Below are 26,155 nucleotides of genomic sequence, written 5' to 3'. Positions count from 1 at the left end.
TCAGTAGTGATTTCGCTCATGCGTAAACACAAAAATGCGTATGCCGCTTTCTAGGCAAGAGGCATTGGTTGAGCCCAGGTGAAACAGCGTAACACGTTAAACAGTATCACAAACTGGCTGGTGAATTTCTTGCTTATAAATTGTCGTAATATTGTGTTAGTGGAATATGGATACAGCTAAATTAACTTACTTACGTAGTGTGTGAATAATCCATCGTTGGAAAAAATGAAAATATGAACATTAGGCAATACAAGATGGTAACCAGAGCTTGTAAAATAAATACATTGTGAAATTTTGATTAAATGTTTTTATTGAAATTTGAATTTCAACAATAAAATGTTACAACATATTCTGAACATTGTAACTACCTTTCTGTTTTTCAGTCATTTAAAAAAATTTTTTTGACGGGGGACAAAATAGGAGAAAACTTCAAACATTTTGTTGAATTTGTTTCCCCCTTTTTTTGACTAGTTCTAATGGTAGCATTAATTTTTCTGAATGTTTACCAGGCTTCTACAGGGGAAAAAAATGCTTTTATATTTTATATATCACCTGGACCATACCAGCATTTTCTAATAAATCAGAAGGACACCAAAAGTTAAAAGGTTATGAAAAGGTTATTTAAAAGGATGGCAAATGGATTAAATTTTGAGTAATCAACTGTAAATGTTTAATAAATATTACTCCCTGTGGTAGTGCAGAGCTTTGTTTCAGCATAAAATCATCTGAGAAAAATCTGCTTTTGCTTCAGTGACTGCTCATTGTTAATTTATCTGAATGATGCAGGTGGAGTGATTAAGATGCTGTGTACTTTAAATCTCCTTATTTGAGATAAGGAGAACACAAGGTATTTCAAACCAAGGTACAATAGAATAATATAGTAGCAAGTGAAAATATCTGCAGATATATGGCAACCACTTACTTGTTTGTCTCCTTTTCAACTGCCACTAACTTTGAATATACGCTATTGTATGTGAATTTCTGGCAGGATTGGGTTCAAATGAGGACTGTATCTTGTTGCAATTAAATAGCTCATCCAGCATTATGGACCTAGTCCGATGAAGTCTAAATCTTTCCATTGACTTTAGTGGGCTTTAGGCCAAGTCCTATATCATGTTAAGTAGTGTTACACTGGGATGAGAAATATTTTAGATTGTGATTTCCTCTAAGATGACCATTCTTTAATGATTGATCCCTTGTCCAGGGATGTCTCTGAGTCCTTGGTTAGAGCAGAGATCTTCTTGCATCCCAGTATTTTCTGCTTAATCTTCCCCCCCAAAATTGTTTAGGTGCCCATTCCTCTGTCACCTTTCTGGCTAGGGAAAAATCTGGATTCCGTCAGCTACCTTGCTGCTGAGCATTGTACAAATACCAGAAGGACGAGACTGATTCCGCAGGGAGGGGCTCTGGCCAGCAAAGAGAGGTGCTGCTTATCCTGCCTAGTAGCTGAGCATCCAGCACTTTCAGTCCCTGCTGGCTCAGAAGCTAGACAGTTAGAACTAGAAATTGGGACTTGGCTCTCTTGAAGGACAGATGAGTGCGGCTCACAAGCAGAAATGTCGCAGTTACAACCAGGAGCAGAATTCTCCCCCAAAGTCTCAGGTTTTGTGCTTCAGTGAGGGGATGCAGGATCTCTCCTGGCATGTTCTCCCATTTCTAGAACCAAACTCAGATGAAGACTTTTTCAACCGTGAGATGTTCAGACAAGAGTTTTTGGTTTTTTACACTTCTGGCTTCTTGCCACAAGTTTGTTCTCACAGTAATTCTGGCTGAGGTGAGAAGATAGAGAAATCTCACAAACAAGTCTATTCCCATGAAATTTTCAGCCCAGTTTTACTGTGTTACATGGCTTGGATAAGCAGCCAGACTTTGGATGCCTATCTGAATCAAACTTAAACTGAAAGTTATTTATTAACGAGAGCTTAATTCTGCATACTTTTCAAGCTTTGTTTAAAGTCTATTCTGTTCTATATAGGTTCTTGTGCTGAGCACTGTAATATTTGAATGCATTAAGCAATGTGACTATGCATCTGTGACAGGGTGTACCAGGCCCTTTGTGGCCTTGGTGGAGACCCTGTGATCCTAAAACATCCTGCTCCAGGAAGGAGCAGCACAGGTGGGTCCTCCAGGCCTCATGGAAACAGTCAATCAAAGGCCAGCTGTCTCAGATAAAAGGAGCTGCAGGTCCTGAGCAGGTCAGTTCCTGGTGTGGGACCATAGGGGCAAGGCAGGGTGCTCTGCTCTGTTCAGAGTAACGCTGTCTACCATCTTCATCCACCAGGGTGGGGTGGAGTTTCTTAGCCAAGCAGAGATGATAGAAAGCATTACTCATGCATGCTGTTAGGAGACCTCAGCATCAGTGAGGAATCCAAGAGTACAGACAGAACTGACCAATGGGGGAGGGGAGAGAGTATCTTCAGCCAACGGAGACTGCACCATGGTTGCTAGCTCTTCTGCCCATCAGCATCAACTCAGTCTAGCTTGTGTTCAACTTCAGCCATGAGCTGATTTCATCCAAGCACAGGACCAGCTTGATGGTCATGTGGGTGAATGTGGTGAAGAATCTGTAGAGCTGTGCCTTGCATAGATGTTGCTGGCACTTGAATCCAAGTTGTCTGACCAGTTCACCTAGTGGCTGCAGGTACATGCTGAAAAGGACAGGGGAGAGAATTGATCCTTGTAGGATTCTACAACTGAGGGGACTAGTGGTGGTGGTACAATTTCCCATGACTACTTGGTAAGGGCAGTCCTCCAGGAAGGACAGGGGGGATGCATTGAATGGGACTATTGGTGCAGTGGATCAAAGCTATATAGTATCGTATTGATATGTTGTTGCCATAGACACCTTTCCATTCTCCGAGGTCTTCTAATAGTCTGGGTCTTGATCCAAAGCCCACTGAAATAATTGAATTAGACCCCTTGCGGACAGCGCACAAGACCAAGAGAGAACCTAAGTTCTAATCCCAGCTCATTGTGTGACCTTGGACAAGTCACTCTACTTATTCTAAGACCTGGCCCAGTCCCAGTGAAGCCAATGGGAGTCTTTCTATTGGCACCAATGGGCTTTGGATCAAGCCTCTAATGTTAAGTTATTCTGACTCAAAAAGACCAGGATACCAGTGCTCCCTGAAGCCAAGGGGAGTCTTTGGATCAGTCCCTTGAGACACTTTATGATGAATTAAAATCCAATTTACCCGAAGTTTCCTCTTAGTGTATTTTACGTTAGAGACTGTACTATTGCTAACAGACTGCTAGCTTTTTAAGTAAAGCAATATTACACCAGTAGTTAATGCAAGTAGCTAATTTTTATAAAAAGAAGCAACACTAGTAAAGATATAAGTGTTGTATTTCCTTTTTACAAATTTTTGGTGGCTGCCTTATATATTTTGCTTATACATTTATGCAATTATAGATACAAATTATTCACATTAGGTCTTATGCAGCCCTGGAAATGTATGTCTCGGGAGTCAGCATGTAATTTCCTTCTGCACAAATTGCAGAATTATGCAATGAAGTTAAGTACATTGAATAATGCTAATTTACAATTGAATTCCTATGGATTTACATATTACAACCACATTAATGCCAAAGGAATCCACGATATTGTCAAATAGGTTAATAACGGTTACTGTTAGCACAGTGGATGCCAGAGGAATTAATAATGATTAGCCACTTATTTTAAATGTATGCAGTTAACCTAGAAATTATGAAATAATTTCACATCAATATTTAAAAAGTTGTAGTGGCTGGAAAGCGAATGACATTTCTTTGTTATAAAGAGTTACCTGTGTAAATACTGCGCTACGGTACTCGGGCCTGATTTGAAGTCAATGGACAAACTCTCACTGGCTTTAATAGGCTTTGGATCAGGCCCCTAACGCTTTGCTCCTTAACAGGTTCAAACCTTCCTAGTGAGTTCTGTCTAAGTGCAGAGTTTGAAACCCTGCTGGAGGTTTTAACTATTCTCACTTTTATAATCCTAGAACCTCTTATCTTTTCTCCTTCCTCTCTTAATTTTGGTGGTGGTCTTTTTTCTTTCCTTCTTGCCCCCCACCTCTGTTCTTCCACACACCGCCAGGCTCTGACCAAATCCTGTTGCTTCTTGTTCTACAGCATCTTAAAAATCCCATTTCCCCTCCTCCCTCCGCCCCCCCATCTCTATTGCTAAAACTTGTATTCATCTCCCACCTTGACTAGTATCACCTTCTCTTCCCTGGTCTCAGCATATCTCATTATACCCCCCTCAGTTCTATTCACAATCATCTCCTCCTCCTGTTGCTGCTCTGCTCTTTCTCTCCTATTCTTGTCCCTTCAGTATCTTCTCACATTCTGCATTAAGTTCAGGCTTCTTGCCCTTGCTTTCAAGGCTCTGTGCTCCCCCTCCGCCCCGAATCCTCCGCTTACATCTCTACCCTCATTTCCATCTACTTCCCCCTCGCCTGCACATCAACATTCTACTCAAGCTTCCTTCCTGAATGCCTCCTTTTGTATCTTTCCCTCATTCCCCCCATTGCATCTTTTTCCACGTCAGCACTTATCCAAATCCATATTCTCTCTCTCTCTCTCCTTCCTTCCTTCTTTCCTTCCTCCAAATCTATTGAAATCAATGGGAAGACTCCCATTGATTTCACAGGGCTGTGGACCCTGGCCCTAAACGACTTGCCTGTCTTCTTTCCAACCCCTGTCTAAAACAACTAACCCTTGGTAATGTTTCAGGAATACACCACCAAAAAGAGATTTTAAAAAATCTGCACCACTTTGAGCTTGAACCTTCAGTTTAGGCATCATGTGTTTCTGCATTGTGTGTGGGATTTTGACCACAAGATCTTTTCAGTGATTATCTCCAGAGTACAAAGATAGTGGATGGGTTCTCAACTTGGGGGTCACAACCAGGTGAATGATTACCCAGTCCTTCCCATATTGCTAAATGGAGAGCTGGGGGGTCTCCTGGCTAGATTTAAGCTTTCCTTACTGGAACCCTAAGCCGTTTTTAGTCTCCCCGTCGTGATGCTACATTAAAATTCAGCTCCTCATGTCTCAGTGTTCACATATAAATAAACGAAGAGATACAAAAAATAAAACTGACTGTATTATAATCAGATTATGGATTGGTGTGGCAAATCTTATTTAAGTCTTTCCTGAGGAGAGAATGCAAATAACAAGCATACTGGGAAGTGGGGGAAGGCAAATAAAGGCAATTGAAAATGTATGAAGCTTGTCATTTGTACAAGCATTAATATTTAACTTTCCTCTTTCACAGGCTATTACCATTTGAATTTGTAGGATGCCAGAGTTCTCCTGTTTTGGATGAAACATAGGTTTGATCCTGGCAGCCTTGAAAGGTGCCCAGATTTTATTTTCTTGAATACAACACATACAGTGCGTTTAAGTCCACTTAACACCCAAGAAACATTTAGCATTGTTCCTAGAGAATCTTTCTATTGACTTCAATCAGCTTTTGCATTTGGCCCTTACTGGATTAGCCAGTGGGAAATTTATCTTGACCTTACCTAAAAGAATGTTGCTGCCCGCTCACAATGGGAGACATTAGTTGGAATTTCAGCTGCAGGAGTGTGTATTATTGCATTGACCGTGTAATTGACTTTACTAATTGGCTAAGCCTGTTCAAAGCATGGGGGCAGAATTGGCAGCTGCACAAAACAAAGTCAGGAATTTACCCCCAAGGACAGAGAGGGGCAGGAGGGAGAGGAAAAAAGGAAAGGGCATGTTTTTGTTTTGTTTTTTTGCTTCATTCAGTGCTGCTGTTAAGATGAATGCTTACAGCCATTGAATTAACATGTTTGTAAACAAAGTTATGAGTTATGATTTTGTGCAGTAGGGAAAAGAGTTAATCCATGACACCACTTGGTCTCTGAATAAGCAAATGGGTAATAAGCCAATTCCTCCCAGCCCCAGCTGGCTGGGTTGCTTTTTATTTTTCACTGGGAAAAACAAAGGCACACTCAGCCTTTGATTTAGGACAACCTTTTGATGAACAGGAATGGTATAAGGAGAATATCCTTCTAGTCAATTAGGAGGTGGCTGTTACAGGAAGATAAGGATTCTAATTTTGTAATTGAGTGCACTCTGAAAAGACAATTAGGAACTAATGTGATAAGTAATTGTAAACTGTAACAGCAGAAGGAAGCCGATTCACAGTCCTCTGTGAAAATGGTATTTGTGTATTCAAGTGATGTGTCTGTGCTTTATTTCCTCTGCATGTACGTTTTATTTATTAAATGATAGAAAGGATTTCTGTACACTTTTGATTAAAGAGCAGAAATCCAAAAATTGTTGGAGTGCAAACATATCTCAGCCTTATTATTCTCAGTACAGCGTGAGCATAATATTAGGTGGGACAATATTTTTGGCACTCGTGCCAGTAACCAAAAGCAGCATGGCCCTGATACATAGAAGAGCTGGACAACTGCTACTCCCTGGCCAAACACAAGTAGAAGGAGAGTAGGCGGTACTGCCTATCCCCACCAGGGGAGAGCAACATTTAGGGTCCGGTACTGCAAGCCCTTACTGTTGTATTAATTTAGATGGAATATATGGGCCAGTCACTGTCCAGTATTAAAGAGAGTTAAACGAGGTTCAGGGTTTGGTATACAGAGACCTCAACCTGCTCAACCATGGTGCAAACATTATTAAAAATCCTTTTAACTATTTATTAAAGATACAGAAAAGAGGGAAAAACAATTGAAGCATTTGAAATGTGAAGTATTAAGTAAGCCTTTTATTTTAACAACATTTCTTGTTCCCTTTCCCTCGAGCTGGAGAGAGTTTTAGAAGAAAAATCCTCCTTGTTTGACTGTCTCTTAGATGGTATCAAAGATGGTAGTAACTGTTCTTTTGGGTAAAAGAGAAGAAGTTAGGTGAGATAAGCTGGAGCTCTTGTTGCTGCTGTTATTAAAGTCCACTCCTCTCAGGTGGCATTTGGGATTCAACTGGAGCTGGTAGGGGTGGTGATGTCATCTGGATCCCTCTCTCTGGCCTGACTGATCAGGATGTCTCTCAGAATCAGGATAATGGAGACCCTGGGTTCCAGGAAACAATGGGGGGTGGCAGCCATGATAGGGAAGCTCACTCCAGTAGCCTCTGTCTGTTCTTCCCTGGTCTCCCCCTCACCCCGCCCCTATTTATTTAAGGGAAAAAGGGCATGGTGAGTGGAATAGCCCATCCCCTCATTATTTTGTCCACCAATTTGGTGTAATATATCCAACATACCCATTTTGGTTCATTAATGTCCAGTTTCACATCTTTTGTTTTTTCCACCCATGATTTTAACACTGTGTTTGAACCCTATCAGTAGGCCCTTTTGTTTACACTAATTCAATCTCTGTCTCACTTTCATACCTTTTCCCACTGACATTTGTTGTAGGTTATTGTGACATCTTATGAACTTTCACATATCCTTTACAGTTGAGCTCACAATAAGAGTAAATTTGTAGGCCCAGTTACCACGTTACTCACTTTATTCACATGAGAAATCTCATTGACATATTTATCTAAGGGCTCTAAGAAGAGGAAGGGTGTTCCAGTGGTTAGGGCACTACCCTAGGACTTGAGATCTGGGGTCAAGTCCCTGCTCTGCCAGAGACTTCCTGTGTGACCTTGGGCAAGTCACTTAGTCTTTCTCGTGCCTCAGTTGCCTGTCTGTAAAATGGGGATAATGGCACTGCTCTACCTCACAGGGATGTGGTGAGGCTAAATGCCTCAAAAATTGAGAGGCACTTAGATGCTTTAGTAGGAACCTGTAGGTACCTTAGATACATTAAATCTGTGGACTGAAGCTGCTCAGCTGCCTTAACCATTACCCCTCTTTAGCTAGAAGCTCTGTGTGAGGTCCCCTTGTAGAGGGTGCCCATAACCCCCTGCAGTGCTCTCTCCAGGCAGATATTAAACTTGGCTGAAACAAACAGCCATTTGGAATTCAGATGACTGTACAGAAACCCCCTCTGCAGTGTTCAGCTGGTTCTGGGTTTTCAATTCATCTGAACTGTCTACACAAACTACTTTAGCTTTCTTCCTACGGGTTTTAATAAGCTTTCACGATCAAGCATCAAAGCAGCTTCAAGTAGCTGAAAGTAAAAACAAAAACAATGCCAAAGGTCCCCCAAGAGGCCTTGCTTTATTAGTTTCCTACTGGCTCATTGACTCAATCCTCTTTGGGTTCCTTACTAAATAATGTACCCAAGAATTATGTAGAAATATATTGAAATGCTTTCACAAAGCTAAAGTCTAAAAGTTCCCCCATATGCTTAGCTGCACCAGCTTCCTGCAGATTCATAAACTGAAGTGTAATCAAGTACAATGTGCTCACTAAGGGCTGGACGGTGATGTTGGGCCTACAGCCCCGAGCAAAGCAGGGATGCCTAAGCTACATCATCTCAGGAGGCATCGGGACTCAAAGGCACAATATTGCCTCGCTTCTTCCTTGTGCATGGTTGGTAGCAATTTACTGCTGGGCTACACCAGCAGCAAATAACATGACTACTTGTACTGGTTCTGTTGCACTGGTCAACAAGTAGTAGGAGGTGGACAAAAGGCTCTTCTCATTCCCCACCTACTTGCCACCCACCTGCTCTGATATGGGAGAAAGTAGAGTGGGGTGCACAGTACCTGCTTATGTGCCAGCTGCCACATGAAAGATTAAACTAGGGAATTCTAGAGATCAAAGCATGAATGCTGTTGCTCGAGCAAAGATTTTCAGGTTGAGGTTGTAATAGTCTCATATCCTCTGTGGATTGGACAGAGAGGAGGACTTGTAATGAACACTTAGCAGTGGGTTACACTTAAGAACATAACATAAGAACAGCCATACTGGGTCAGACCAAAGGTCCACCCATCCCAGTATCCTGTCCTCCGACAGCCCATGCCAGGTGTCCCAGCGGGAATGAACAGAACAGGTAATCATCAAGTGATGCATCCTCTGTCGCCCATTCTCAGCTCATGCACACCCAAATTCAAGGGTTCCATAGCCTGCACTGGAGCATAGGGGATTGTTCTCCTCCCCCGGTAGTCCAAATCACAATCTAGCCCTAAGTGGTTATACCTATATTTAAAACAAAGAAACAAACTGAGAACACAGCAGAGAAACAGGCAGTAAAATAAATGAAGAAAAGCCAATATTTTACCATGATGCTCAGTCTTGGGTCATGTCTTTCTAAATCTTTGTACTCTCTTCCTGGAGTTTATTAAGCAGATGAGAGTGCTGATTTGATAACTAAGAAGTTGAACATTTTCCATTTGTGCTACACATGCGGTTTGGCTGGAAATTGCAATTGTCTTTACCCTCTGTTTTCTGATCTTTGTATGTGGGCAAAGATCAGGAAAGACTAGAATTTTTCTACCTCCAAGAAACATATCCTTAATATTTGATTATTTCCTTATCTTGTAGGTCAGATAAAAATAGTATTGATGTGCCATTGTTATCTTTATGTATTTTATCTAATCTAATTTAGCTAAGGTACTTCTAGACTGCTCTTCACTGTAGTATCTAAGCAGCATCTTATGCCTTGAGGAGAACATGTAACCCTTCTCAACTTAAATACATTTATTTTTTGAATCCAGCAGTGTAGGCAGACTCTCTCAGCAAACTGAACAGGGTCCACTGATTCTTTGCCTGCAGAGACCCCCCGCATAATTCTGATTTTTTTTTTGACAGCACTTAATTGTCAAGTTGTTCCAGACACCTTCCCAAGATTAGATTAAAAACAAGTTTATTATTTTGGAATGGAATTCTGTTGTTCCCTAACCTTCTCCTCCCCCACAACGATTCTCATCTGATCAGCAGCAAAGTTATTAACCTTGCCAAATACATTTTCAATTCTTTCCTCTAAAGTGGACATGGAAAACATTAGCTGTTTAGCTGTTGATACATTTACTTGTAACACTTCTCTTTTTTTGTGGTTTCTACATCTGGTTTTCTAAAGCTTTCTCCTGTGTCTCTGTCTCTGGTATTACTAACCTAGCTTTAAAGAAATTGGGCTTTTCTTGTTTTGCTTTACTGGACTATTTTTAATTAGCTTTTTGCTGCTTCATTATTAGTGCCTTAGAGGCACTTGGTATCTTGCCTATTTAATTCAATCTATTCCATAGTATTTTGTGCTTTTGTCTTTCCCCCTTCACAATTCTTTATCAGTATTGCAGCTAGTTGAAATTTTTCAAATTTTGAAATAAAAAAAGTTGGAAAATGTATAATGAATTTTTTTTTGCAGGCCCCCCATTCTGTAACCTACCCTGAAACTTGTAGCATTTTTTTAAATTTTGAATTTCAAAAAGAGGGATTTTTTTCCATATGTAAAAAAACTAAACAAAAGAAACCCCATGAAAATGCCCCTCCCCTTTTTTTATAATGAGTTCTAATTACTATGTTCACACATATTTCAACACAACTTTTAGATCTATGGAAGTAATTGGCACATTGATAATCTGATCCCTGACGCAACAAAATAATCCTTCAGGAAACTGCTTGTTTTAGGTGAAAACATTCTCCGCTTCCCTGATCTTCAGTTCAATTGGATCACAATACCTTTCAAAGGATCAGATTGTGAACCCCTCACAGCAGCTTCACTCACCCAGGTAATCCCATTGAAGCCAAATGAACTATTAATATGAGTAAGGTGTTCATAAATCTGGCCCATGACAAATAGAAGCTTTCCCTTTAAAAGGGAAAAGGAATAAACTTGCACACTGAGGTCCCAATCCTACATCTGCTTCATATGGAACAATTATAGCATTGGGTTCTCTGACTCGTTCTAGAAATGGATGGTGCAAGCCCATACGCTGGGGATATAGTTAGTTTATCGCTGCTGCAGTCAGATGGGTGCTTAATATGTGCCAGGTCTGACTGATTTACATCTTTCAATTTCCCCAGTCTAGAGCACTGGAGCTATTGCAGAAATGGGGCTGCCAATTTAACAGGTGCTAAACCTACAGTAATTTTGTGCATCAGCATTTTTGACTTGACAATAAAACTGCAACACTAGTGCAAACTGCTAGTACATGGAGCCTTTAGTGCCACCATAAAAACAGCATTGTAGGAAAATAGCCGTAAGGTGGGAATGGATGAGTAGATTCAAAGTTATTACACTGTACCTCCAAACACTGTCAGTGTGGGAAATCTGAACAAAATCCCAAATGTTATCCTTCTATTCTGAGCTCTGCTGATGTATGACAAAGGACTGTGTTGTAACTTTGTTGTAAATTTGCTGCTGTGGTGTAATTTGTCATATAATGCTTTTCTCCTGGGGTATGGCCTATAGTTCTCTATTCAAAGCTCCCAGTAGTGGTATTCAATTGCAGTTAAGTGTCCTCATACAAGGCAATTTTCTTCAAGCCTGCATCATTTCTCCTTTTGCCTGTAGATACCTCTTTGTCAAAGATATGCTACAGTCAGAAGAGCCCAAAGGTTACATAAATTAAACAAACAAACAAACAACCCCCCACCCCAGTTCAGACGTATGTGGTCACTACACTAAAAGAACATGACCTGTAAAAAGTGCAGGGACATTTCTTCATGTGCAGGTTATTTAAGATTACAGGCAGGCTAACGTAGAAGAACTCAAATTCCTATCAGATATGCCAGTTGCTTATTGACACACCAAGCTAATAGGTGTTGCCATGATTTTATATCATCTCTGAACCTATATGAATTTCTGAGTGTCACAATGCCAATTGAGAGGCACTATCTAGCATGGGGATGTTCTACACATAAACCCAGTCCAGCTAGCTTTGAAATCAATGGAAAAACCTCAATGAAAATTGCATCACACCCTTCAATAAGTGGGACTTTGGAAAATGAATATATTCCAAGAGAGCACTTAGCAGGTTAGAGATATGCCAGAGAGCTAAAATGCTTGTAATCTTCCAAAGTACTGAACAAGACAGTGTATAATCCCTGTGTGCTGAAAGCCATGTCAGAGTTTAGATTACGCTATTTGAGACCACTTCATTTTCTCTTTCTCTGAGAAATGTCCAGTTCTCCCGTGAAACATGTATAGAGTCCATCAAATGCAAATAATGAAGTAATGCTGAAAGCATACAAAATCAAACCCATCTGACATTAAATGTTCATGTCAAAGGTTGGCTCCATCTACTGAAGCACAAAACTTCGCACCATCCAGTTCTGCTAATTTGATGTGTAGTTTTAAAGCAGTGATCAAGTCACACGGCAGTTTGGCATCCTCTCCCACTTGTGTTTTGTACATTTGGAGTTAGCTGAACCTCTGAGGGTATATCTACACAGGGCTGGTCAGGGTCATCTGACTCAGGCTTGTGGGGCTTGGGCTCGGGGGCTGAAAACTTGCCGTGTAAACCCTTCACCTGCTTGTTTGGAGGGTTCCAGATCTCGGGCTTCAGCTGGAGCCTGAATGTCTACACAGTGTTGTGCTTTTGGCTTTTATTTTATTTTTTTAAAGCCTCACAGTCTGAGCCCCATGAACCTGAGTCAGCTGACCCAGGCCAGCCACGCCATGTTGCAGATCTTTCAACCCTGTGTAGACATACCCTGAGTTGTGAGTAACATTCTAGACTTTTTCTGGCTTCTGCACATATAAACTTTAGAATTCATCTCACTATTGATGGTTGGTATCGCGAGCAGTTTTTGAAAATTTGGAGCGCTCGGGATTTTTTAACTGAAGTTGGCCACGGCTTCTGATTTTTCACTTGCACTCCTTCCCTATTCCCTTCTTGCTCCAGAGGGAGGTAAGTTACTGCAGCCTTTGAAGAAGCGCAGCTTTCTTTTTGGGAATGGCTAACAACACTAGTCAATATGGGTGGGCAAGGGGAGATGGAGTCATGGTCCAGGTCAAGTCTATATCTTCTTTTGAGGTTCACCATCTTCAGTTAGAACTGACGTGGAGTTTGCAAGCATTGTTAGACCAGCATGACATGAAGCTAAAGGTGCCTCAGGGCAACACTCTGCTTACAAATACGACAGCAACAATATTGTTCTATTGCAAACCAATGCGTTGATTTTGTGAAGAAGACAAAAGGAGGAAGTGCTTTGGACATGTCCTGCTATAATACAACTAATGAGAGATGATCCTGAAACAAAGCCCTGTAGGCAAAAAACTCCCCACCCCTGAATGCTGGGATTTCCGTATCTGGCTCATCTGGAGGTGCTTAGGCCTGCGTCTAGGACTAACTTACCTACAGAATCCTTAATACCTGTGAGATTCCATGGGCATAGGTATAAAATAGAGCTACAATAATTCCCATTTGTGTCTGGGAGGACAAATAAAGCAAGTTAGCTGGTAAATGACCAAACAGTATCAAAATGATGAGCGCTGCCTAACAAAACATACTTGGATCATTTACCTACCAGGCAAGGTGAAGAGCAATTTAGATTAAAGGGAAATGTTGAAATAAGAACAAATGGGGATAAGCTGGCCATGAACAAATTGAAGCTGGAAATTAGAAGAAGGTTTCTAACCATTGGAGGAATGAAGTTTTGGAACAGTCTCCCAACAGGAGTTGCGGTGGCAAACAACTTAATTAGTGTTGAGAGAGCTGGACAAATTTATGAGTGTGATTTTTCTGACAGGATTGGTGTGATGGTAGGAGGCAGGGCTCAGCAGCTGAGGGGCTCACTTCCAAGTTGTCTTATATTCCTCATGCTTCAGGGTTTCAGCCAGCCACCTGCAAGGGTCAGGAAGGGATTTCCCCTCCCTGCATCATGTAGAGTAGGGGAGAATCTTCTTCCTCTAAAGCATTAGGGGTTGTCATGGCAGGAGATGGGACATTGAACTCTGAGGTGGCACTGAGTGCTTGGGTGACTGGTTCTTGTTCTGATCTTTAGACCATTAGTTACCATGTTTCTTAACCTGGTTTTGCCTGTCACTATTTTACTAACCTCACCAAGAAAGTCTTTGCTACTAAAATATCTCTTGACTGCAGAGTGATTTTTAATTACATTCAATTAAATGTGTCCCTTGCTTAAAAAGAAAAAAAAATCAAGATTTTTTTTTTCATTGATGGGGAAATACAAACGTCATCTAGAAATGATGTTGAATCGGACTCTTGTGGGACATTCATATCATTCAGAGGAGCTATCTGGGTTATGGGGCATATTGTTTGTTAGACAATAATAGCACTGTTGGGTTTTTTTCCCTCAAGCAGGTAAAAGCCTTTTGGCAATTTTGCACTGCTGAAATTCCTGTCACATACTGAACCTCCTTCAGAAAGCTAAAATGGCAGTACAAAATTAAACATTAAACGCTTCAGGGCTTGAGGAGACCCTACAAATTGTAGCCCTTGTGGGGAAAAAAGTGTGTCTGTTTGTATGCATGTATGTGTATTTATGTGTGTGGTTTATATGGAGAGTCAGTCAGGAGGCCACCTTATTCTGTTTTCCCTCCACTCATATTCCTCAGCCTATCAGTACAACCTAATTACTATGAAACTTTTATTCTTCTATACAAAAATAATTGCCAGAGACTTATCACTGAGAATTTGAAGCAGCACAAATTACCTTCAGCCTCCCTAAAGTCTTTGATGTACTGTTTGTTTGGAGTTGTGCTTGCTAGAGGGATGTGATGCTGTGGATATCACATAGATGAATTCCCTGCTGTGGAATAACTACCAGCTGTTTCTTTTAGAACTTTAAAACCCAATGATTCACTGCAGAGTCAACAAAAGCCATCAATATGCTCATTATCCAAACCAGGAACCAAATAATATAGAAGGCAGTGGAATCTTGACTATAATAAACAATGAGGACAGTTCTCAGCAAAAGAGAGGAAAAAGCAAGTATTTCTTTGCTAGAAATTATTTTTAAAATGTACATTTGTAATAGCTTAAATTAAAATGACACCTTTTCAGGAAGTTTAGCAGGTGCTGTCAATCTCGTATCCCATAATGAACTGTCTGCTATGCAACAGGCAGACCACTTTTCCTTTTCTCGCTTTTCATGTATTTTTAGTAGTACTGTAATTGAAACAAAAAGTCAGTTTCTCCAAGCCAATAGTCAGCTCTGATTTTAACGATGTGGGCTCTTCTTCTATTGCCTGTCAAGTATCATCAGATAAGAGCACCTGGCTACCACCAGCAAGATGGCATTAGTACTAGCAATTTGGGTGTGACTGCGTGGTGGTTTCTCCTGGGTAAAAAAATTAATTTGGGTATCTGTCATGATCTCACTGTGAGCCTAGAGAACATGATCAGAAAACACTGGCTGGTTAGCAAACTGCTTATGAAAATCAATGGCAGACATGACAGGTGAATCTTTGAAACGAACCTTGACTTCTGATTTCTGGGGTTTTTGTTCCATTAAATTATACTTGAAAAACGTTTCTAGTGTCTGGTGGCTCCCTCCCCTTTTAATTTAAATTTGAAAAGCTTTACCATTCTGTTGGACAAGGACTGGTTTCAATTCTTTTCAGGCAACAAACTAAATGTTGAAATTAAAAATGCTCAGTATTAAAGCAATACAGCTGCTTATTCTTTAGCTAGATTAGACATGAGATAGTAATGCTCTGTGAGTCAATGTCTCCATGCACTGTATATCATATTTGATGATTTTTGTATATTCCTTGTTATGATAATGCTCAAAATACCTAATCAGCATAACCACTAACCTGCCTGCAGTTTATACTAAGAGTGTTGTAATGATTGATAGTAGTTTGTATATGTTTCAAGAATTGTTAGTATTATTTATTATAAACCTAAAATGATACTTTAAAAAAAAAAAGTACTGCAGAAAAACAAACGTTTTTGCAGGATGATCTTGTGGCAACCTGTCAGCAGATGTTGATCCTGCAAAGAAAGGGTAGGTTCTGTTGATTCATTAATGCGGGTGGCTTGTTATCTTGCCCAGAAATAAGAGAGGTAAGAGTGGCTCTTCAGTGATGATCTTGGATGTGAGCTGAGCAGTCCTGAGGGAAGAGCTCTAGGAGTGGCCAAGCCTAAAAAGATAGTTTGACCCTGCACTTCATATTCTTCTTCTTGTTTTCTCTGTTCATAAAGCCAAACAGCTGGAAGGGTGTGAATTTGGACAATACATAATGTGTGGATTTTGACAGTTGGGCATATTGGCATCCTGCTCTCAGATCTATTTATGAAATCTCATTCCCCCGCTCCCCCAATTTGGGTTATTATATCAATCTCCAAAACATGAAGTTTCCTGTCTTTCTCAAGGATTCAGTTATTTGAGACCTGAAACAAGATGCAGTTGTGTAACAGGCTTCCTGATATTTAATGAGTGAGTTCTCTTTCAGTTACACCACTACAGGCCTAGAAACTAAAGTGGAATCAGGCCCATTTTATCTAAATCTGTACAGAACTTGATGTAGAGTTTACTTCTACAAAACGATGCCTTCGCATTTCTCACCAGTGTTTGGCTTTCTTGACTCTAAAGCATTTTCAAAACATACAATTACAAATTAGCATGAAGAACTGGTTTATTTTAAGGACAAAATAGAGACTAGGGGGGAAAAAAATCACAAGTTTTCCTCCATTTTGTTGCATTCCTAATTTGTAAAGTTAGCTGGAAAATAATGGACTGTTTAATTCTGGTTTGAGTCCGCAGGCTGTCAGTTTGATAAGACAAGCTGCTATTAATGTTGATCTGTTTCACAATTTTTCAAGACCTAACTGAAACTGTTACAATCAGGGTAACAAAGTGTTTCCAAGTACATAGATTGTGAGAGCTTCTACTGAACCTTTTCTGAAAGGAATTAATATACTGTATAATCCATGGATGGTGCATGTATCTAGTCAAAGCATTCTGCATATTTAATTCTTTTCATCCATGGGTTGAATAGTCAATCATTTTTTGTGGAGTAAGAAATCTAAATTTTTGGTGTCAGAGTAAAAAATGCCCTTTTCTTGAATAAGTCTGATATAGAAGAATGATGATGATCTCTGAAAATTATTATTTTTTTGTTGTTGTACTTAGAGGCTCAAACCAAGATCAGGGCCCCAGTCTGCTAGACACTGTACAAATACATCATTAGGCACAATCTCTGTCCTGAAGAGCTTGGAGTCCAGACAACAATATTGTTACATGAGGAGCACCTGACACCAAGATCAGACAATGTGAGACAATGGGTGGGATCCATCTCTCGTTAAAGTCAATGGCAGGTTTCCCATTGACCTTCAGGAGTTGGATCAAGGTCTACTTGCAGGGAATATGAACACAATATGAGATGCGACCTATGATTTGAGGAACACATTCACCCTTTTCCTCACTTTTCTCTTTCACTGTGATGCTGCACAGCTAAAAAGTAGCTTATAAAAGCAACCCCACCCACTGAAAGCTCCATGACCAGGACTCCTAGACTTTTCCACAATTCTAATAATAATAATAATTAATAATAATTTCTAACCTTGTTGACTTTCATTTGTTTAATCTCTCTTTTAGGATGGAGACTTGAGGAGCAAACATTAGAGTCAGAAATTCTGCTAGAGCTTATCATGAGGATAATCCATTCAACACTGTACTTGGCCAAGGTAAGAAATAAAAAACTATAAGATTTGTTCTGGGGCAGTGTATTTGCTGACTATAGGAAAATTAGAAGACAGAAGTCTCTGGTCTTTCATCTTCAGACCATCCAGCTAAAGCTTTAAGAAACTAGTTTCACTGCTGTTCCAGGTTAATTATCTTGTGGGCACTTTACAAGTTTTGGTGTAATTTGGCATAGGTTATCATATGACTGGTGGTTTCAGGCTGAGTGACGGGGATCAAGAGTGGTACAGAGCAGAAAAATATTTCATTGCCCTCCTTGTTACTCAGCCAATAGGTAAACAGATTTGTACACTAACGCCATCTTAACATTCACAAACATCATCAGTAAAAATGAGGCAAATTCTTCTCCAAGGCAGCATTTGAGCAACAGAGGTCAAATTGTGCTGCCGAGGTTATGGAAGAATTAATTTTCTTTCCTCAGTAGAACCAGGTTATTATTCATTTCCAGAAACCTTTACAGTATGATAGGATTTTCCAAAGTGAAAAGAAGATATTGGTATTCTGTTCTGAGGAGCTCCCAGGTCAAAGACAGACAAACAGATAAAGGATGTTGGACAGGTACAATAAAGTGGTCAAAGTGGCAACTAGCCCTGCTTTGGTAACACACGATTATGTTAACCTGTTTTTGCTTTAAAATAATAGGGGTTATAAACTCTGCTCAATTACCCCTCAACATTGGCATTTTCAGTCAACCAACATCCTTACCGTAAATTAGTGTACTTAAAATTGAAACTATTGGAGGCTATTCATTCAGGGCTCCAAAAGCATAAATTTGGTGCACCTATCTAATTATTTTCATCATAAACTAGAGTGTATGGAATGTGCCAGTGCATGAATCTCAAACATTGAGTAATTCCTTATTAAAAAATGAGACAGCCCATATGGGTGAGCAGATGAACTGCTGATAAACACTGTGAAGTGGAGCAGATGCATGAGTCACATCAAGGGTTCTTTATTTCTAATATTTACTACTCGTGAGGAGAGAGAATTAACTTGAATTCTACACCTCTGAAACTGTGTAGGTATGAAAAGCAATGATAGCATTATGAAACTGAGTCACTGGGGATGCTGCTATGGAAGGAGATGGATATTGCTTTAAGGACATACTGACAGAGAGTAAAGTAATACAGGTTAGAACAATATTAAGGGAGTGTTGGGTTTCTATCCTGGGTAACTTCATTTAAATGATAATAGGGTAGAATATTACTGTGCCAGTGTTCTATTATACTACCTTTATTGCTATTGTGCCAAATAATTGATGTAGATTGAATAATTTCATCCAATGAAGGTTAAAGCAGGAGAATGACAGTTGCTTACTATAGCCTGATAGACTCACTGCATTCAGACTGGGTGATGTGTGCTACGACTAAACCAATCAGAAGCTTGGTTATCTATAAAAGCACAGGCATTTGAAATCTTTTTATGAATGATCTAATTCATTTGTAACGTCTCTCTCAGGGCCCAGTCCTGCAGACATTTATGTACAATTAGCTAGTGAAACTGCACACATGAATAAAGATGTTCACGGGCGTAAGTGTTTACAAGAGCAGACCTTCGTTGGGTAGCCATAATCCGGTCCAGCATCTTTAATTCTTTTGAACAATATCCTTATATTTAACAGCTTTTTAGTGATGCTCTGCTCTCCGACTCTATGGGTTGGATCCAAAGCCCAACGGAATCTTTCCATAGATTTCAATGTGTTTTGGATCAAGCCCTCTGTGTCCATAGACAAAAGACTCTTACAACATGCTAGTTCAGAGCCATCTGTTGGGCAGGAGCTCTTTGCTGGGAGAAGTCTTGTAAAGAGTCTTAAGTTATTATGGAGATGAACACAGTGGGGTGATACCTCTTAGGCAATTCACAAAAATACAGTTTATTTCTTCATATCCGACAACTGACTTGCTTAGATTAGCTCTCATACCAAACTGTGATTTTCGCCCCCCATTGCCTATGTCACTTTTTGCTAAATGCTCATGTCCTTTTCCATGTTAATGTTTACGTGGGGGCTGTAATACGTTTAACTAATAAATTTCCCCTCCTTTTCCAAAGAATACTTTTATCTGTGAAAGTGGGACCTAAATTCTACAGCAAGACATTCTGGTTTCCACGGCACTCTGGTGACATAGACTGGAAATTCTGCAACAGCTTCATTTACATTAAAAAGGGGAGGGGTTTCTATTATTATTATTTTATTTTATTTTTATTGATGACTCCTAACTCCATTATGCTGTAGAAATTGTGAGGAGGAAAGGGAAGGTTTTGGCTGTTGCCTTGGTGGAACCATTAGCAATTACCTTTGATAACTCATGGAGGATGGGTGAGAACCCAGAGCACTGAAGAAGGGCAAACATAGTATCTATCTCTGACAAGGGGAACAAAGAACCACCCAGGAATGTATAGACTAGTCAGCCTAACTTCAATACCTTGAAAGATATTGGAATAAATCATTAAAGAATCCATTTGTAAGCACCTAGAAGAAAATGGGGTTATAAGGAAGAGCCAACATGGATTTCTCAAGAACAAATCATGCAAATCCAACCTAATTTCCTTCTTTGACAGGGTTATTGGCCTAGTGGACGGGGGAAACAAGCTATATCACATCTACTGGATTTTTAGTAAGACTTCTGAAACAGTCCACCTGACCTTCTCATAAGCAAACTAGGGAAATGCAGTCCAAGTTAAATTACTATAAGGTGAGTGCACAACTTTTTGAAAGACCATACTTGGGTTCACTATCAAAGTAGGAGGGCATATTTAGTGGAGTCTTGTAGTAGTCAGTCCTCCATCTGGTACTAATCAATATTTTCATTAATGACTTGGATGAAGAAGTAGAGAGTATGCTTATAAAATTTACAGATGACACCAAGCTGGGAAGGGTTCCAAGCATTCTGGAGGACAGGATTAGAATTCAGAAGGACCTTGGAAAAAACTGGAGAATTAGTTCATCAGCAAGATGAAATTCAATAAAGAGAAGTGCAAAGTACTTCACTTAGGAAGGAAAAATCAATCACACAGCTACAAAATGGGGCATATCTGTTTAAGTGGGAGTACTGCTGAAAAGGAACTCGAGGTTATAGTGGATCACAAATTGCATATGATTCAACAATAAGATACTATCCTTTTGGGTGTGTTAATAGGTGGGTCAGATGCAAGACACAGGAGATAATTGTCTTGCTTTACTAGGCACTGGTGAGGCTTCAGCTGAAGTACTGTAGCCAATTCTGGGTGCCACACTTTAGGAAAAATGTGGACAAATTAGAGTGACTGCAGAGGAGAGCAACACAAATGATAAAAGGTTTAGAAAATCTGACCTATGAGGAAAGGTTTAAAAAACAAAAAACTAGTCTTGAGAAAAGAAGACTGAGGGGGGGACCCACTAACAGTCTTAAACTCTGTTAAGGGCTGTTGGAAAGAGGACTATAATCAATTGTTCTTCATGTCACTGCAGGTAGGACAAGAAGTAATGGGTTTACCCTAAATCTCCCTTGCTGCAGAATGTCTACACTGCAATTAGACACCCACGGCTTGCCTATGCCACCTGAGTAGGGCTTGGGCTAAGGGGCTGTTTAATTGCATTGTGAATATTTGGGCTTGGGCTGTAGCCTGGGATCTGGGACCCTCCCCCCCTTGCAGGGTCTCAGACTCCAGGCTCCAGAGCAAGCCTGAATGTCTACACTACAATTAAACAGCCCCTTTGCCTTAGCCAGTAATTCTGAGTCAGCAGGCGGTTTGGGATTTTAATAAGCACATTCCTGGATATTTCTGCTAAAATGTTTAACAGGGAAGCAGTTAACGATGTGGACATTTGGATTGTCATCATAGGTTTCAGGGATAACACATTGCACTGAATGGGATAGTTCACACCTCTCAGAAACATTGTTTCAGGCTTTCTGCTTAACCCCCCTAGGCCACTGTACATTTGCTACACTTGATTAATCTTTTAAAGATTTTTTCTTTGCAACACTGAGGGTATAATAATATATAGGAAATACGTAATTTAACACGTACTTGGATTTTAGAGCATCGGGAACCAGGGGGTTGATTTTATGGCTAATTCTGCAACTGTGGCACTGCAGAGGACACAGGCCAGCATGCTGGATTAAGAAATTCACATAATGTCTCAACCGCCTGGTTGCTTGTCTTCATAGGCTTTTGAGAAAGTTTCGTTACCAAGCAGCTTGAGAGAGCCTCTTTGCATGTAGCCCAATAGATATAAATGTCTCTCAGCATCCCTATCTGATGTTTCTGTAAATATTAAAATCAACAAGGTTTATATAAACCAGGTATAATTCACATTGGACAAGTTCACATGCAGTCTGCTGCCACTTGTAATGGACGGTGTGCTCTGGATCGGGAACTGATTATATCTGACCCAGATTGTCCAGGACTATTGTGAGAGAACTTAATAAATGAGGTCAGTAGTCGTCAAACTGTGGTCCGCGAGCTCCATTCAGGTGGCCTGCAGATAGTTCTCTCTAAGGTGCGCGCCTGGGCAGCCGCACACAAAACAATAAAGGGTCACCCACCTAATTAATGGAGCCGCGTAGGCGTGGCTCCACTAATTAGGTGCCTGGACCCTGGAGAAGATGCACATGTGAGATGGAGGCGTTGGAAGGATGGCGGTAGGTGAGAGTGGGTAGTGGGGTGAGAACAGGGGGTGGGGAAGAATTTGGGAGCTGCAGGGCTGTGGCGGCCAGAGAAAGAGGCGACTTTCCCCAGATCCAGGGCTGTGGCTGTTGGGGGGAGACGGCCCTCCTTCCCAGCCTCAGCTCTGTGGCAGGAGAGAGACCCCCTCCCCTCCTTCCCAGCCCCAGCTCAGGGGCTGCTGCGGTGCGGGAGTGAGGGCACATTAGAAAGGTAAGGCTATTGATATTAAAATACGAGTAATGTGCTTTTATTTATAAAACAAAAAAGTAAATTATTAAGTTTTTTTTATATAGCGCTTTTATCCACGTTATTTACGTAGCTGAAGTTGCGTATCTTAGTTCGAACTGGGGGGTAAGTGTGGACCAGCCCTTAGTGAACTGCTTCTTATTCAGAAACCTGGGCTAATTCTCTGTGGTGATTCTCAGCTATATTTTTCACATAATAGTAAACACAGTATCTGGGGGCAAGGCAGAGTAAATGGTAAATAAGCTTTGTTTTTGGAGGGACCCCTTTTTATTTTCATTCCTCTGTGGGTTTCTCTTGGAGTGAAGGAAACTGGATGAGCAGCACCCTGTGAAACAACTTTAATTGCTTTCATTGCATTCCCCCATTGCTGACTAACAAAAATACCGAGGGGCCAGATCCTCAATTTGGGTGAATTGTCATCACAGAACAACTGAAGTTAATAGAGTTATGACAACTTGTGACAGCTGAGAATCTGGCCCCAAATATGTTTTTGTTCTAGTAGCAGTCGCTTTTAGTGTCTTTAAATCACAAGACCTGCTAAGTACCATTGACAGTAGAACATGTGCAAGGGCTGCCCTCCGTGTAAATCACTGTCAGAGTGTAAGGTAGCTTTGGAGTCTAGGGATCTGGCAGTATCCACATCTTCATATGCCTGGATGATGGAAAAGTTCAGGATGGAACTGAAAGTCCTGATCCAGCAAATCCCTTAAGCACATTAAGTCATTGTCCAGCGTGGGACAATTCATGCACTTAAAGTTAAGCACATGGTTAAGTGCTTTGTTGGATCCGTGCCTGAGGGTATGTCTACATTGCAATAAAACACCTGTGTCTGGCCCATGTCAGCTGACTCCAGGTTGTGGGGCTTGGGCTACAGGGCTATATAAAATTGCAGTGTAGTTGTATGGTCTTGGGCTGGAGCGTGGGCTCTGGGACCCTTCCCTCTCGTGGAGTCCCAATGACTACACTGCTTTTCGCAGCCCTGCAAGCTCAAGTCAGCTGATATGGGCCAGCCATGGGTGTTTTATTGCAGTGTAGACATACCCATTCTGCCCAAATATTTCATAAGCAATAAGGCAAGAGGATGTCATAATATCCATCCTGTAGGTCAACATGTGGAAACACCTTTCCCATCCTGTGGAAACACTGCTGTTAATCAAGGATACCAAAGGTTCTGCATTATTTACAAGCACAGAAGGAAGAATTCTCTTGAATGTGGAAGTTATTCTTAGCTGCAATCAGTAATACACATATAGGGTCCTGCTTCATACTAGATTGCTTACTGCTGTATGCATATAATTTTTTTTAAAAAACCTCTGTCAATATTGTTGGAAAGATGTATGTTTTTTTCCCTCTTCCTAGAGATCATCTGGGAATACTCAGTAATAAGTAATATTAACATATTCTGGATTCAGGCAGTATCCAGCAGCACTGTGTGTAACATATGTAGCTATGCCTTGCAAATTAAATGTATTGCTGTAGTTACTGTAATTCATTTTTTAAGATAAGTAGTGATATGTGTAGCTGCTTACATCTATCAGAGGGGTAGCCGTGTTAGTCTGAATCTGTAAAAAGCAACACTGCTGCTTACATCTAGGCATCCTTCATTCTTCTAATCCTCCCCCTTAAATATCAATATTCTGTGTGGGCTTTGTTAAAGAAGGTCTGTATTATGTGTATATACAACGTAGTTTTTAAAAAGTGTTTAGCTGTTCTAATGAATACCAGAGGAGATGAGACAGCATAAAACAAAAGCCTCTCCTGGAAATCGACAGTGATTATTGCTCTTCCTTTTGAAATCCAGACCTTTAGAGAACATTAATGCTGTAGAAATTTTGTCTATAATCCAAAATAAAAATACATTTTTTTTTACCTTCTAAAGGGAGTCACAATAGACCTTACTCTGTAAATATGCATTTCTTTTTCCAATGACACATTTAAATCCATGGGGCCAGATTCTCAGCTGGTGTAATTGGAAGTAGTGGGCATTTATCTTATGTTCTTATACTTCAATAACATTTCTGGGGTATATTTTGTTGAACGAAAGTAGCCCATAGCAGAGAGTAGAGTCCTGAAGTAATGTAACTGAAATCTATCAGTCCCCAAATTAAAGGAAAACTAAACAGCAAAATGAGGATCCAGCCCACTGCCTTTATAAAAAACTTTATCTTCAACTGGTGTAAGTCCATTTAACTCCAGGAATGGAGCTAAACTAATATACATCAACTGAGGATCTGACTCTTAATCTATGGAAATGACACCTGCTGTATTGGTTAGCCCTTTGTAAATAGCAAACTAAGACTCGCCAAGAATGACTGGGATTACAGTTCAAGACGGGGGAGAACTTGTGAGTTGCAAAAGCACGGTCTGATTTCTGCAGCTTTGCGGGGGAGGGGTGTGTATCTGTGGGGTAGGGCAAGGCTGCAGGGAGAGATGAAGCAGCCTGTAAGCTTCTCTCCATGGCATCCTTTCCCCCCTTGACCTTTGGAGATTTCTCTATATACACTAGTGCTTATACTGTCAGCATGAACCGATGTACTGCTTTCAAACCCATTGTGGAGGATGGGGGTGGGGAGGAAGAATAGGAGGCAGGTCAGCATCGTAAGAAAGCCGATGTGCTCTGAGTTAATACTTTAGACACTCCCTGTACAAGACTCCCTTAGTAGCTCTTGTTTCTCACGTTTATTTCCACAGGAGAGCTGGATCTTTTAATGAGCGGCTGTGCCTAGCATCCAAGCAGTGCTGCTGCCTGCCAATCAGTTTCGTTCATCATACTAAAACCTAGGCTGCTGCAAACCCCATCTCACAACTGCATCTGAAGAAGCCCTTTGTGTTTTCATGCTGTGCAAAGTTGCTTAGAATGTGACTTTTACAGAGTCCGCTTTTGGCTCCGGAATCTCTTCTAGCAGCAGTATACAAGAGTCTATGCGGTGAGTTCTGTGGTGCCTGGGCACCAGGAATATTTGAGGCCAGGTCTCTCCCTCGGCCCCACCTTCTGCCCCCCCGGTGCTCCCAGCCACGTGTCCCCCTTTCCCACACACCCCTTCCTGTCTCCAAACTCCCTCCCAGAGCCTGCACCCCTCACCCCTTCCTGCACCTCCTGTCCAGCCCGAAGCTTGTACCCAGCACCCAAACTCCATCCCAGAGCCTGCACCCCAGACCCCCTCCCCCACCCAAACTCCCTCCCAGAGCCTGCAACCCTCCTGCACCCCAATCCCATGCCCCAGCCCAGGGCCTGCACCCCAGACCTCCTCCTCCCCCCATCCAAACACCCTCCCAGAGCCTTAGGCAGGTGGGGGTGGAGTTTGGGGGGAGCGGACTCTGGGCATTCTGGGCACCACCAAAATTTCTACAAACCTGCCACCCCTGTGTAAGAGGGGATTTGTTACAAGGGAAAACTTATATGGCCAATTGCGCTCTCTCTCCTTTTTTTTTTCAACATTTTTTGTCCCCCCTCCCCCCCGTCTCTTCTGCCCTAATGTCATGCTGCTTTTATTACTGTTCCTAAGGATTACCACATGGCCCTTTGGATACCAAAAACTGTGTTGCATCAAAGAGACAAGTCCCCAGCTTTTGGTACTTTCAAAGCTGTGTTTATTACAACAGCAATGAATATGTGGCTGCTTCTGTATGTAGCTCCTGGAAACAGAAGTACATTAAGTGACAATGTTTTCACTAGCAGAGGCCCTGGGGACTGTCAGACAAAGCAAAAAGCCTACTAGAATATAGAAAACCAGGAGTTCCATTCAGTTAGTCATATTTTCATTGTGTTTCAGTTTTTAAAATGGCGTA

General features: G+C 41.0%; 1 long non-coding RNA gene across 1 annotated transcript; it reads left to right on the top strand.

The window, feature by feature from the left end:
- The first annotated feature begins 2,032 nt into the window (after positions 1-2,032).
- LOC117883638 lies at positions 2,033-25,277 on the top strand. Its single transcript, XR_004647355.1, has 4 exons — positions 2,033-2,116; positions 17,369-17,457; positions 20,033-20,166; positions 25,058-25,277. It is a non-coding gene; the product is annotated as an uncharacterized LOC117883638 (long non-coding RNA).
- The last annotated feature ends 878 nt before the right edge of the window (positions 25,278-26,155 follow it).

The sequence above is a fragment of the Trachemys scripta genome, chromosome 10, assembly GCF_013100865.1.
Source record: "Trachemys scripta elegans isolate TJP31775 chromosome 10, CAS_Tse_1.0, whole genome shotgun sequence".
NCBI lineage: Eukaryota > Metazoa > Chordata > Testudines > Emydidae > Trachemys > Trachemys scripta.
Note: the sequence above shows the minus strand (reverse complement) of the source record. Positions and strands in the feature narration are given on the sequence as shown.